Genomic DNA, 14,894 nt, shown 5'->3' with positions numbered 1-14,894 from the left:
AAAAGAGTAAAACAAAACATACAACATGAGAGCTGGAATGAACAAATGGCTTAGCGTGAAAAGCTAGCGAGAATGTACATACGTGACAAGAGTGCAGGCGTAACTCGTTGCGTGAAAGCAAATTAGAGTCCCAGGCAGAAGAATGAAAAGAGGAAGACTTATAAAGGGAAGGTGATTAACAGAGAACAGGTGTGCAGGAACCGGGAGTAACAGCTGAAACTAATAAGTAACCATGGTGATGGACTAAACAGGAAATAAACGGATCAAACGGAGAATAAGAACAAAGATGGAAAAATAAAAAATAATATGTGAAGATCCAAGTCACGGATCGCAACAAATATGGCTCTTTCAACATTTTGGGTTGCCGACCCCTGTCTTAGATGAAGACAGCAGTTTTGATTTTGGTTTACAGAGTAAACAACACAAAATTAAGGTGTTGGCCATTGTTTTTCTTTAAAACACATACATCTGTCGAAATATGGCTGTGGAGGGGCGTGGTCGACGCGTCCCCTGCGGGCGGGGCATGTGCAGGAGCCGGCTGTGAAGCGATGACAGGTGAGGAGATTTCTCAGCTGGAACGAGTCATCTAATCACCTGTCTCTTTATCAGGAAGGCCGGAGGCAGTGAGAGGGGGTCGAAAAGACCAGGCGAGACCCGGAGAGTCCCGACATAAAGACTGGCGAGCGCAGGCTGAAAAGCATCTCGGGGGTCTGAATTATTGTATATGAAAAAAAGGAAAAAGAAAATAAAACAGTGTCAAGCCAGAGTGGTGATTCCGAGTGGTCCTGAAGAATACGGGCAGGAAGAATGTCACAAGTGGCGCCCAACAGAACGAACCTGACATGTCCACCACGAGCCCCCTGTAGGCGCTTTGGCAAGTCTTGGCAGAAGTGGCGGCGGCATCACAGCAGCAGATGCTGGTGCTACAGGCACTGATGGACAGGGCAGAGGGGGCATCAAACCCGAGAGGAGGTACCATGCAGCGCATGGTAGAGACCAAGGACCCCCACGCATACCTCGATGTCTTCGAGGCCACCGCCACGGCGTGCGGATGGCCGGAGGCGGAGTGGAGCACCAGGCTGCTGCCGCTCCTGGCGGTGGAGGCGCAGCGGGCGGCGCTAAGTCTCCCAGCGGCCGCCCGCATGGAGTTTACGAACTTGCGCCGAGCCATCTTGGATCGGATGGGAAGCAGCCCAGAGGACCACCGACGCCGATTCCGGGCCCTGACGCTGGGCCCCGAGGACAGGCCCTTCACCCTAGCGCAACAACTGCGGGATGCAGCGACCAGATGGCTCCAGCCCCAGGCAGCGGAAAGTCCAATGTTTGAACTGGTGGTGCTGGAGCAGTTCCTTGCGGCGATACCGGCCCGGACCGCTGCATGGGTGAAATACCACAGGCCCAGCGATCTGATGACGGCGGTGAACCTCGCAGAAGACCACCTGGCGGTCCAGAAGGAGGCAGCCGCAAGACCCACACCGGCCCCACGGAGAAGGCCCATGGTACCGGAGGCCGCGAAAACCCCGAAGTCCCATCCCCGACCGGCGTGGAACGCGCCGACCCACGAGCAGGTTCCAGCGTCGGACACTCTCACAAAAAAAAAAAGAGACACCCACGCACACACACGCCAGCAGTATTGCAAGGGGGAAGGGGGAAATATAATCGTGCCTCTGCTTCTTGTTTTCAGGGTACCGGCGTTGCTGATGGCAGGCTTCCCTCGCAGACGGCACTGCGAACACCAGGGCAGGTGTGTTGGAGGTGCGGACAGCCCGGTCACACGCGGCGGGAGTGCTCCGCAATGGAGGTGGGCCAGGTGATCCGGGTTGCCGGGCCTCCAACACCCTTCCCCGATCCAGGGGAGACGTACTGCGTCCCGGTAAGGGTTCAAGGGAGTACACATCGGGCTATGGTGGATTCGGGCTGTAAACAGTGCATGATCCACCAGAACCTGGTTCGACCCGGGGCGTTGAGGCACGCGACACAAGGGAGGGTAATGTGTATACATGGGGATGTGCACACTTATCCCGTGCTGCCTGTCGAAATCTGGTATCGGAGCCAAAAACATACAGTAAAAGTCGCCGTAAGCATTGATTTTAGGGACAATTTGGCCGGGGTTCAGCCAGCTAGTGGAACAATGTATGGGGATGCGTTCACGGGCTGTAGGACAGGGGAGTATCCGCGCAGTACTCAGTGGCGACGCGAGTTCATGCGGCGCTGTCGAGCGGGAACCGGCGGGGGCTTTGCGGGAGGCCCCCCCGGCCCCCCAGTGGAGACCCACGGAGGACTTTCCCCTCGAACAGTCCCGTGATGAAACTCTGCGTGCGGCCTGGGACCAGGTGGATTACATCGACGGTCAGCTGGTGCGCCCGGGGAAACCGCGGGTATTTCCCCACTTTTCCATTATTAGAGATAGGCTATACCGGGTGACCCGTGACACTCAAACAGGCGAAGAATACACCCAATTGTTGGTGCCAAAACCCGCCGGGAAATGGTTTTCCAGGCGGGGCATTGCAATCCCCTCGCAGGCCACATGGGGTATGAAAAAACACTTAATCGGGTCATGGTCCGGTTCTATTGGCCAGGCATCCGGGCAGACATACGCCGATGGTGTACTGCCTGTCCGGACTGTCAGCTGGTGAACCCGGCGGCCATCCCAAAAGCCCCGTTGCGGCCATTACCGCTCATAGAGGTCCCTTTCGATAGAATCGGAATGGACCTCATCGGACCATTTCACCCGAGCACACGGGGATATCGATTTGTGTTAGTCCTAGTGGATTACGCAACCCGATATCCCGAAGCAGTGCCGCTGCGCTCCATCTCTGCAAAGAGTGTAGCACAAGCACTCTTTTCGGTCATCTCCCGGGTAGGGATTCCAAAAGAAATCCTTACCGACCAGGGCACGTCCTTTATGTCGCGCACGATAAAGGAATTATACGGGTTACTGGGAATTCAATCTATCCGCACCAGCGTTTACCATCCACAAACGGATGGCCTGGTGGAAAGATTGAATAAGACACTGAAAACCATGATCCGTAAATTCATACACGAGGACAAACCTAATTGGGACAAATGGCTGGATCCCTTGATGTTCGCGATGCGGGAGGCACCCCAGACCTCCCTCGGCTTTACGCCCTTTGAGTTACTTTACGGCAGGAGGCTGCGCGGCGTGCTGGACCTTATCAAAGAAAGCTGGGAGGAAGGCTCCAGCTGCAGTAAAAATGAAATTAAATACGTGTTGGACATGCGAGCAAAACTTCACAAGGTGGCGCACTTATCACGGGGAAATTTGCTGCGCGCCCAGCAACGGCAACGGCAACAGCGCACGTACAATCGGGGGACCCCAGCTGAGGAAATTTTCACCGGGAGAAAAAGTACTTGTACTACTCCCAACCTCCAGCTCTAAATTACTGGCTAAGTGGCAAGGGCCCTTTGTGGTCACACGGCAGACTAGCGAGGTAGAATACGAGGTCCGGCGCTCGGACCGGGGCGGGGACATGCAAATTTACCACGTGAAACTGCTGAAGGCATGGAGGGAGGCCGAGCCTGTCTCCATGGTGACGGTAGTGAAGGAGGAGGAGGAGCTGGGGCCGGAGATCCCGCGCTCCGCCTCTCCCCCTCCCCTTCCTTGTGATGACCAGCTCACATTGGCACAAAGAGCGGAGGTTGCTGAATTACAGCGTCGCTATTCAGATGTGTTCTCCGTGCGGCCCCGGCGCACGAACCTCATCTGCCATCGCATTGAGACCAGCCCGGGGATTACGGTGCGGTCTCGCCCCTATAGGCTTCCCGAGCACAAGCGTAAAATGGTGCGGGACGAATTAAAAACCATGCTGGAGTTGGGAGTAATAGAAGAGTCCCACAGTGCATGGTGTAGTCCCATCGTGCCAGTAGGGAAGAAAGATGGGTCTATACGCTTCTGTGTGGATTACCGCCAGGTGAATGAGGTGTCACGTTTCGACGCGTACCCAATGCCTCGGGTCGACGAGCTCCTGGATCGGCTAGGCACTGCGTGTTTTTTTTCCACACTGGATTTAACCAAGGGATACTGGCAGATTCCCTTATCGCCAGAGTCCCGGGAAAAAACGGCCTTCTCCACTCCAGAAGGCTTATACCAATTTGTGACACTCCCGTTTGGCTTGTTCGGTGCGCCCGCGACGTTCCAGCGCCTCATGGACCGGGTGCTGCGACCCCACGCGACTTACGCAGCGGCATACCCGGATGACGTCATCATCCAGGGTAATAGCTGGGAAGAACATCTGCAGCGGGTGGGGGCGGTACTTGAGTCCTTGAGGCGGGCGAGGCTCACCGCCAACCCCGGGAAGTGTTCAATTGGTCGGAGGGAGGTACAGTATCTAGGGTACCACTTGAGGGGAGGGACAAGTGCGACCGCAGGTTGACAAAACGGCGGCGATCGCAGCATGTCCGCCCCCCAAGACGAAAAAGGAGGTGAGGCGGTTTTTGGGCATGGCCGGGTACTACCGCCGCTTCATTCCCCGATTCGCGGACTTGACCAGCCCACTGACCGACCTCACCCGAAAGGGTGCGCCAGAACTGGTCCAGTGGACGGAGCAGTGCCAGCAGGTGTTCGAACAGGTAAAATCTGCACTCTGCGAGGAGCCGGTCCTGTGCATGCCTAACTTCTCCATCCCTTTCTGTCTGCAGGCGGATGCGTCGGAGCACGGGTTGGGGGCGGTGTTGTCGCAGCAGGTGGGGGGCGTCGACCGCCCCATCCTATACATCAGCCGGAAGCTCTCGGACCGGGAGGCGAGATACAGTACGGTGGAGAGAGAGTGCCTCGCGGTCCGATGGGCGGTCGGGGCCCTCCGGTATTATCTGTTGGGGCGCCAGGAGCGTCGCCAGACATATTTCAGTGGGGCACGTGCCCCACTGTTGATCTGCAGTGCCCCAGTAAAAATTTCACCAATAAAAAAAAAACGCTTCAGAGTTTTAAGTCTACATAACATAGACAACAGCGCACATACTACTTAATATGGTAATTGATTGCTACTGTATTCACTCCACGAAACAGTGAGCACATGGCTACTTAATATGGTAATTTATTCACGTGTGGATCGAGACTTCGGTTGAGATAGAGAGAGAGAGAGAGAGAGAGAGGGGGGATTCGAATCACTGCTGAGGTAGGTAGCGTTAGCCAACAACAATTTGTTAATTACAATATTTTGATTTTGATTTGACTCAAACTGTAACTCCTAGATGGATTTAAGACAGTTATTCGCCAGCAGCAGAGAAGAAGCGAGGAATGAGAGTTGTAAGTGAAGTCCTAGCTAGCTAGGCAACATCATTGTCTTAAGTTGATGCTAAGTTAGCTAACGTTATTCCTTGTATCAAGACAAACATATTCATTGCTGCACGAGCTGTCGAGGGAATTTCCAATGAACATGAAACATAATGTTGGTTATTGTCTGCTGGTTCTGCATCAATGATGATTTGGAGTAAGCATGTGTGAGTTGAGTGCTTCTCAAATGGTTTATCTCCAAGAAGGAAAACATTTTTCCATATCATCAAGTCGTGAGCCAATTTTTCAATCATTCAAGTTTATTTCACAGAAAAATAGCACAGTAGACTTGTCTTGTTAATCGGTGTGACTTTGACTAAAATAATCTTGTTTTGTCACCAGAAAAATGGCTACAGCTAAAGCATCTGGTTTTGTTTCCAGAAAAAATAGTAACATTTCTGTATTTGTTTTCAGAAAGATGGCTGAAGATATCGGGTTTTGTTGCCCCATTTAGATTTAAAAAAAATATATTTCCATATCTGTCCTGAGTCCTCCTCCAACTTGTTAGTCGGTTTGCCTTTTGCTAAAATACTCACTAATAGTCACTAGAAAAATGGCTAAAAATATCTGGTTTTGTTGCCACAATTTCATTTTTTTCTCTCTAAACTTTTTTTTTTTTTCATGCACACATCTGACTGCGACTCACTGAAAATGACACACCACTTTTATGTCACGACCCAGCAGTTGGGAACCACTGGTCAACTGTATAACAGTTACTGTAATATTTCCATGTCCGTCCAGAGTGATTGACCACTTTGCAAAAACGAAAACGAGACGTTACAGTTTACTTCTCAGAAAATGATTCCCTGAACAGACACACAACAGTTGTTCATTTATTCTACTACAGTGGCTTTATTGTTTTGTGTATATTTTATAGTTTTGTGTATCTGAAATAGGATTAGCCACATTGCCATAAATGGAAATTAAATAATACAAAAGAACCCAGAGATGTAGGGGTGCACAAGTAGGTCAAATGCATTAGTTAATTTCAGGTGGTTAATCGAAGATCCATACAACATAATCTGATATGGTTTCCTAGTTTAAAGCACTATTTATGTATTTTTTATGATAAATAAGTGCTAAAAATGTTTTTGCTTGCGCGCTTTGCACGCTCACATGAATTATTTGTGCCCCAGGTGTGCCCCAGTACAGTATTAGGTCTAGTGACGCCCCTGAGTCACTGAGGTGGGGGCCCATGTTTGGCCCACATATCAACTTAATATGTATTATATTTATGCATGAAATCAGTTTGTTGTGAGCTGTGAGGTGTGTCTGTTAAAATCATGGTTGTTTTTACAAATAATGACGGATGTAAACAAGAGCATGTGTTGTCTAAGTGTGATGATGCAATTGAGGTGTGGTTGCACCCCTTAACAGGCGCAAAGCATTTTTGGTTACAATTAATACATATCGCATTAATCGTATGTATTAATTGCAGACATACATATTGCATTAATTGTATGTAATAATTGTAACCAAAAATGCTTTGCGCCTGTTAAGGGGTGCAACCACACCTCAATTACATCATCACACTTAGACAACACATGCTCTTGTAAATGCAATAGGGCAGCACGGTGGGTGAGGGGTTAGTGCGTGTGCCTCACAATACGAAGGTTCTGAGTAGTCAGGGTTCAATCCTGGGCTCAGGATCTTTCTGTGTGGAGTTTGCATGTCATCCCCATGACTGCGTGGGTTCCCTCCGGGTACTCCGGCTTCTTCCCACCTCCAAAGACATTACAGTCAAATTCCTTCATCCATCCATCCATATTCTACCTATTCTTGTTTATTTCCATTTTCAATTGATTCTTCATTTATAAAAAAGCTTTTTTTTTTCTTTTTTTTTTAATAATACATTTATAAAAAGATGGTTTGGATCAGGGGTGTCAAACTAATTTAAGATATTGGGCCGTATGAAGAAAAATCTACTCCCAAATGGGCCGGACTGATAAAATCACGGCAAGGTGACTAAAAAATAAAGACAACTGCAGGATGTTTTCTTTGTTTACAAATAGAACAAACACGATCTTAAAATCTAAAAATCATAATTTAGTTTTTATCTTCCACTTGCATGTTACATTTAATAGTATTCTATCTTTATTTGTCCTTTTTTACACTTTCAGAATCCATTATGTGATAATGTTCATCAGTCAACTCATTGGTGTAAATTTTCAATCTATCAGGGTATAAAAATAATATCCAAATCAAATTACAGGATGTTATTTATGTAGTTTGCTCACTTTCCCCGATTGGTGCTCTAACATCATTTGTTTGTTTTTCTAACATATGTAGAATCATCTACAAAGATACAAAGAATTGCTATTGTGACATCCAGTGGACACATTTTAGTCAAAAATGTTATATCATTTTTGTACTTAGCAAACTCGTCCCGCGGGCCGGATAAAACCTGTTCGAGGGCCTGATCCGGCCCGTGGGTCGTATGTTTGACACCCCTGGTTTAGATCATCTCCATGCTTACTAGCAGCGTGTATACGTCATATGTCAGCAATCAAAAGGAGGTTAGGTAACCTGTAAAGGGTTTATTAGAATTACTTTACCAAACATTCAATTGCGAAATTTGGTTTGAATCGAAAATCAATTCCGAATCAAATCATCACTCCAAGAATCGGAATCAGATCAAATAATGAGTCAAATCAAATCAAATTTATTTATAAAGCACATTTGAAATTTAACACAGGGGTAGCCAAAGTGCTGTACAATGAGCAGGTTAAAAGATAATACGAGAACCGAGCAAACAACACAACACAAACAGAATATGATAAAAAAATAAATAAATAAAACATAAAAACATAAAAACAGGTTCACAGCAGGTGTATAATGGAGCGCCGTTGCAGGATGGATATCACTCAGTATTAAAAGCCAAATAATAAAAGTATGTTTTTAAGAGAGATTTAAAAACAGGAAGAGAGGAGGCTTGTCTAACACTCAGAGGGGCCTAAAGATCCCCAGCTCTAATAATTTGTTTTGCTTTTTGTATTGTTAAAATACTCATTTATTACAAAGTTGTTTAATCCTTCTGAGTATATTGGATACTTCTTTGCCCTTTTAGTTAAATGGTTCCCTCCGGGTACCATGGTTTCCTCCCACCGCCAAAAATATGCACCTGGGGATAGGTTGATTGGCAATAGTAAATTGGCCCTACCGTGTGAATGTGAGTGTGAATGTTGTCTGTCTATCTGTGTTGGCCCTGTGATGAGGTGGTGACTTATCCAGGGTGTAACCCGCCTTCCGCCCGAATGCAGCTGAGATAGGCTCCAGCATCCCCCGCGACCACAAAGAGGAATAAGAGGTAGAAAATGAATGAACGGATGGATGTTGCTTTATTTTTGGCCAAAACTTTGATGGTGTTGGAATATTTTTTTTTTTTTGCTAAGAAGATTTTTTTGATGTTCAATTGTGTGTATATATTTATTAGTATTATTTTTATTTTTTGCTTTATTTTTTTCATTTTTATTATTTTTTTCTGTCAAAAAACAGTGTGACATAAGGATTTTTTAGCTCAGTTAAGTAATTACTATATGGTTGATACATTTTGGAAAAAAACAAAATGCATACCCTTAGTTTAGTTTGGCATTCTAAGGGTTAAAAAACACGACATGACCTGTAAAGCGATTTGAGCAAAAACAGTTTGTGACTCTCCAAATGTTTTATACACTTTTACCTCCTTTAAGACCTTTTTTGTCGACTTAACTGCTTTTAAATGATGTATTCGGCAGAGGATTAAGGGAAAATTCAAAATAGTGATGTCATTGTCAAAGCAGGGAGTCAATTGTTCACAGTGGCCTAGTGGGTAGACTGTCTGCCCTGAGATCGGTAGGTCGTGAGTTCAAACCCCGGCCGAGTCATACCAAAGACTATAAAAATGGGACCCATTATCTCCCTGCTTGGCACTCAGCATCAAGGGTTGGAATTGGGGGTTAAATCACCAAAAATGATACCCGAGCGCGGCCGCCGCTGCTGCTCACTGCTCCCCTCATCTCCCAGGGTGTGATCAAGGGTGGTCGGTCGAATGCCACACCTAGTGTGTGTGACAATCTTTTAACTTAATATTAGAATAATTCCTACCAAATATAAAACATTCTGATCCACATCTTATCTTTTAATTTCTACCAGTGATTATTTCCTTGATTAAACCAGTCTTTTGAAAGGAACATCTCCGCAAGATCACTTTACTTCAAAGAGCCATAAATCCCATCTGGAATACTGTTACACCAATACCACATTCATCATACATCTTTTTAGTAGGTGGTTGTAAAATCACAGTGGTGGGTTAATAGCATCATTAAAAGAATATTGCTCCAAAATGTGCATTGCATAGGATTGAGCCACGTAGACTTGAACATTCAGATATACTATATGTCCTTTCAAGTCCTTATTCATGCATCAGTCGACTTGTCATATGGGACATATTTTAAAGCAGTGGTTCTCAAATGGAGGTACGCGTACCCCTGGGGGTACTTGAAGGTATGCCAAGGGGCACGTAAGATTTTTTTTAAATATTCTAAAAATAACAACAATTCAGAAATCCTTAATAATTATATTTATTGAATAATACTTCAACAAAATATGAATGTAAGTTTATAAACTGTGGAAAAAACATGCAACAATGCAATATTCAGTGTTGACAGCTAGATTTTTTGTGGACATGTTCTATAAATATTGATGTTAAAGATTTCTATTTTTGTGAAGAAATGTTTAGAATGAAGTTCATGAATCCAGAAAGATCTCTATTACAATCCCCAAAGAGGGCACTTTAAGGTGCTGATTACTTCTATGTGTAGAAATCTTTATTTATAAATGAATCACTTCTTTATTTTTAAACAAGGTTTTAGTTATTTTTATATCTTTTTTTCCAAATAGTTCAAGAAAGACTACTACAATTGAGCAATATTTTTGCACTGTTATACAATTTAATAAATCAGAAACTGATGACATAGTGCTGTATTTTACTTCTTTATCTCTTTTTTCAACCAAAAATGCTTTGCTCTGATTAGGGGGTACTTGAATTATAAAAATGTTCACAGGGGGTACATCACTGGAAAAAGGTAGAAAACCACTGTTTTAAAGGATTAGAAGATGATGAAAAAAAAAACATCTCTAAAATATGATTGAAATTTTACAAAAGAATATTAGAGCCACACTGAATTGTTCTTTTTGGGGATGTATGTTGTACAGCTTCAGTTATTATAAACACAGGATTACATTTAATTGGGATTTTTGCTAATCCACAGAGGATTAACATCATACAAACCCCGTTTCCATAAGAGTTGGGAAATTGTGTTAGATGTAAATATAAACGGAATACAATGATTTGCAAATCATTTTCAACCCATATTCAGTTGAATATGCTACAAAGACAACATATTTGATGTTCAAACTGATAAACTTTTATTTTTTGCCAATAATCATTAACTTTAGAATTTGATGCCAGCAACACGAGACAAAGAAGTTGGGAAAGGTGGCAATAAATACTGATAAAGTTGAGGAATGCTCATCAAACACTTATTTGGAACATCCCACAGGTGTGCAGGCTAATTGGGAACAGGTGGGTGCCATGATTGGGTATAAAACAGCTTCCAAAAAAATGCTCAGTCTTTCACAAGAAAGGATGGGGGAGGTACACCCCTTTGTCCACAACTGTGTAAGCAAATAGTCAAACAGTTTAAGAACATCGTTTCTCAAAGTGCAATTGCAAGAAATTTAAGGATTTCAACATCTACGGTCCATAATATCATCAAAAGGTTCAGAGAATCTGGAGAAATCACGCCACGTAAGCGGCATGGCCGGAAACCAACATTGAATGACCGTGACCTTTGATCCATACAGGTTTTGGAACAACATATGCTGCCATCTAAGCGCCGTCTTTTTCATGTACTCTCCTGCTTATTTTATCAAGACAATGCTAAGCCACATTCAGCACTTGTTACAACAGCGTGGCTTTGTGAAAAAAAAAGGGCGGGTACTCTCCTGGCCCGCCTGCAGTAAAGAACTTTCTCCCATCGAAAATGTGTGGCGCATTATGAAGCGTAAAATACGACAGCGGAGACCCCGGACTGTTGAACGACTAAAGCTCTACATAACACAAGAATGGGAAAAAATTCCACTTTCAAAGCTTCAAAAATTAGTTTCCTCACTTTCCAAACTTTTATTGAGTGTTGTTAAAAGAAAAGGTGATGTAACACAGTGGTGAACATGCCCTTTCCCAACTACTTTGGCACGTGTTGCAGCCATGAAATTCCAAGTTAATTATTATTTGCAAAAAAAAAATTAAGTTTATGAGTTTGCACATCAAACATCTTGTCTTTGTAGTGCATTCAATTGAATATGGGTTGTAAAGGATTTTCAAATCATTGTATCCGGTTTATATTTACATCGAACACAATTTCCCAACTCATATGGAAACGGGGTTTGTACATATAGGCTCAAATAGATTTATACAGTATTTTCAGGGGTCTCAAACTCAACTTACCTGCAGGCCGCATCAGGTATTTCACAAGAAAAGCTGTGTTTGAAAAAAATCAACATTTTCTCAAACGTCTTTTACTTTTATTTTTTACCACAAAATAAGATTAAAACAGCCATCCGTCCATTTTCCACCTAAATCAGCAAATTTAAAAAAATGTATAAGTATATACAGACCCCGCCTTCTGTCCGAATGCCGCTGAAATAGGCTCCAGCACCCCCCCGCCACCCTGAAAGGTACAAGCGGTAGGAAATGGATGGATGTATGTATGTTTGGGGATGCAGAATATATTTTAAATCCACTTGGTGTCACTGTCGTATTCAGCCGGCGTTTCCGCAATGTGCGTCATTTCCGCTTTACCCCTTTCCAGCAGCACGGGGGTCTGCGGATAATAATATCCTTGTAGCAGTCTCCTTTGTTTTTGCGCTTGATGTTGATGTCTTTCATGCTGACATGAACACCAAGGCATTTGTGGATGGCAGAAAATACCAGGATAGCAAGCACACAAAGGCGACTGTTATCCGCCATGCTGTTAGTGGAAAAAGAAGCAGTAATGACATAGTGCTGTTGTTGTTGTAAACGTAGTCATGGAAACAAAAACTATTGAAATCGAATAGAAATATATATAGTGTTCATCGTGTGAGGCAATGCGAATAGTGTGATGCAAATACAACATAATGACTGTGGGCCCCTTTAATTGGTCAGGGTTATTGGGGACTGTTATTGCCGACGGACGCTTTGTGACTGCATAAGACATTGGATTACATTGTGAGTTCCTTACTTTTCCTTTTTTTTCAGAGAGAGACATATACACTATATTCCCAAAAGTATTTGGCCACCCATCCAAATGATCAGAATCAGGTGTCCTTGTCAATAAATGTAAGTAAATAAATAAATCATTTGGCCCGGCCACAGGTGTATAAAATCAATCAATTAGGCATGGATACTGTTTCTACAAACATTTGTGAATGAATGGGCCGCTCTCAGGAACTCAGTCATTTCCAGCGTGGAACTGTCATAGGATGCCACCTGTGCAACAAATCCAGTGGTGAAATTTCTGATGGACGAGTCTGTGTTTGGAGGTTGCCAGGAGAACGGTACATTTCGGACTGCATTGTGCCGAGTGTGAAATTTGGTGGAGGAGGAATTATGGTGTGGGGTTGTTTTTCAGGAGTTGGGCTTGTTCCCTTAGTTCCAGTGTAAGGAACTTTGAATGCTCCAGGATACCAAAACATTTTGGACAATTCCATGCTCCCAACCCTTCCTCTTCCAACATGACTGTGCACCAGTGCACAGAGCAAGGTCCATAAAGACATGGATGACAGAGTCTGGTGTGGATGAACTTGACTGGCCTGCACAAAGTCCTGACCTGAACCCGATAGAACACCTGAATTAGAATGGAGACCGAGAGCCAGGCCTTCTGGACCAACATCAGTGTGCACGTAGGAAGAATGTTGGAAAATTCCTATAAACATACTCTGCAACTTTGTGGACAGCCTTTCCAGAAGAGTTGAAGCTGTAATAGCTGCAAAAGGTGGACCCACATCATATTGAACCCTATGGGTTACAAATGGGATGGCACTTAAAGTTCATATGTGAGTCAAGGCAGGTGGCCAAATACTTTTGGCAATATAGTGTATATACATGTGACACCCGCTGTGACGCAGGTTGGGTCCGTTTCATTGCTTTGAGTTTTTTCCTGACGTCCCTAATGTAGTGAATGCTTATTTTTTTGTATTTCTACCCAAGTTTGCCTCTGCTCATTCTGCTTGAGCTTTTTCTCCCGGTGCATGTTTGTTCTATTGGCACCGTAGTTTTTGTTTTTTGAATCATCGACAGTGCGGACAATGAAATATTTGTTGCACTCACCACTCTTGTACATTTTTTGGGGTCCACCACAGTAAGTAACGACATATACGTATGATGTTCTGCTGTGTGCAACTTGAAAACTTTTTTTTTTTTTTGGAAGTATGAACGCAGTGCGCTGTGACAAATGTCCACATGTGCTCAGTAGAAACTAGGCAGCCTGCCACGCACGGAAGAAAAGTCTCCATGGCAACACTCCTGTCACTTTCACTCTTGGAGAAATGCTTCTTTGCTTGCATCAAGCCCGGTCGATATCCCGCCCCCGAGAGCTACCTACCCCACTGTGATTGGTAGCGTCGTTCAGCTCCCCACACAACAGGGCTAAGTGCCATTCATGTGAAACTTCCGGGCCGCACTAACATTAAACTTTCATATTAAGGTTGGGGCCACATAATATGGTCTCGGGGGCCGCGACTTTGAGACCCCTGTTCTTTAATGTCTTAATTAGGAACTACAATTTTTTCCCGCTCATAAAACCCAATAAAAAACATCCAGAAAGCGCCAACAATACAAAATGTAGATTTCGCAAGTTGACTATTGACCGGGTATTAGTGATATTGTTATTATGAGTGCTAACACAGACAAACTATTTATAGCTGCACCAAGGATCATGAACGTGTAATAAACTGCTTCCTTGCTTGTGGAAGTTTACTGTAGATCATAAATCATGCTTCTAAACTGGATAGTAAAAAAAAAAAAAACGAGGATGTATTCCGACAAATTGGCACACTTTGACAGCCAATTTAGACCCCGGAATGGCGAGAATGACATGAAAAGACGTTTAGTTCCTCCCCCGTTTTCCTTTGAGAGATTTTTTTATGAATCCTTTTTCACCTAAAGGAAATACATGAACATCAGATCAGTCGGCATCCTAATGACAGCAGACATTGTACAGTATGTGATGTTTTATTATGTTTGTTGGCTCTCATGAAGTCTGGAGTGACTAATAATCAGTGATGTCAAAAAAAGAGAATGTCGTGACACGTTTTTTTTTAATTAATCTGCCGCGTATGCTTAAAATGATCAAAATACGTAAATATTAAATGGTATCAAAAATATGCCTGTTACTACATTACATATTTACTTACATCATGTATATAAAACCTTAATGGAGGTGTTTGGATGTTTTTTAAGGGCTTTGTAGGCAGAATAGAGCGACTCCAATAACCTTTAACCTTTAGTGATCATGCTTGACTGCGGCAGCATTTGAAGGGTCACGTTAGGTCAAACAATAATCAGAACCATTAATTTTAC

Source organism: Nerophis ophidion, linkage group LG08 (genome assembly GCF_033978795.1).
Source record: "Nerophis ophidion isolate RoL-2023_Sa linkage group LG08, RoL_Noph_v1.0, whole genome shotgun sequence".
Taxonomy (NCBI): Eukaryota; Metazoa; Chordata; class Actinopteri; order Syngnathiformes; family Syngnathidae; genus Nerophis; species Nerophis ophidion.
The sequence above is the reverse complement of the archived record's forward strand: the minus strand, read 5'-3'. Positions refer to the sequence as shown.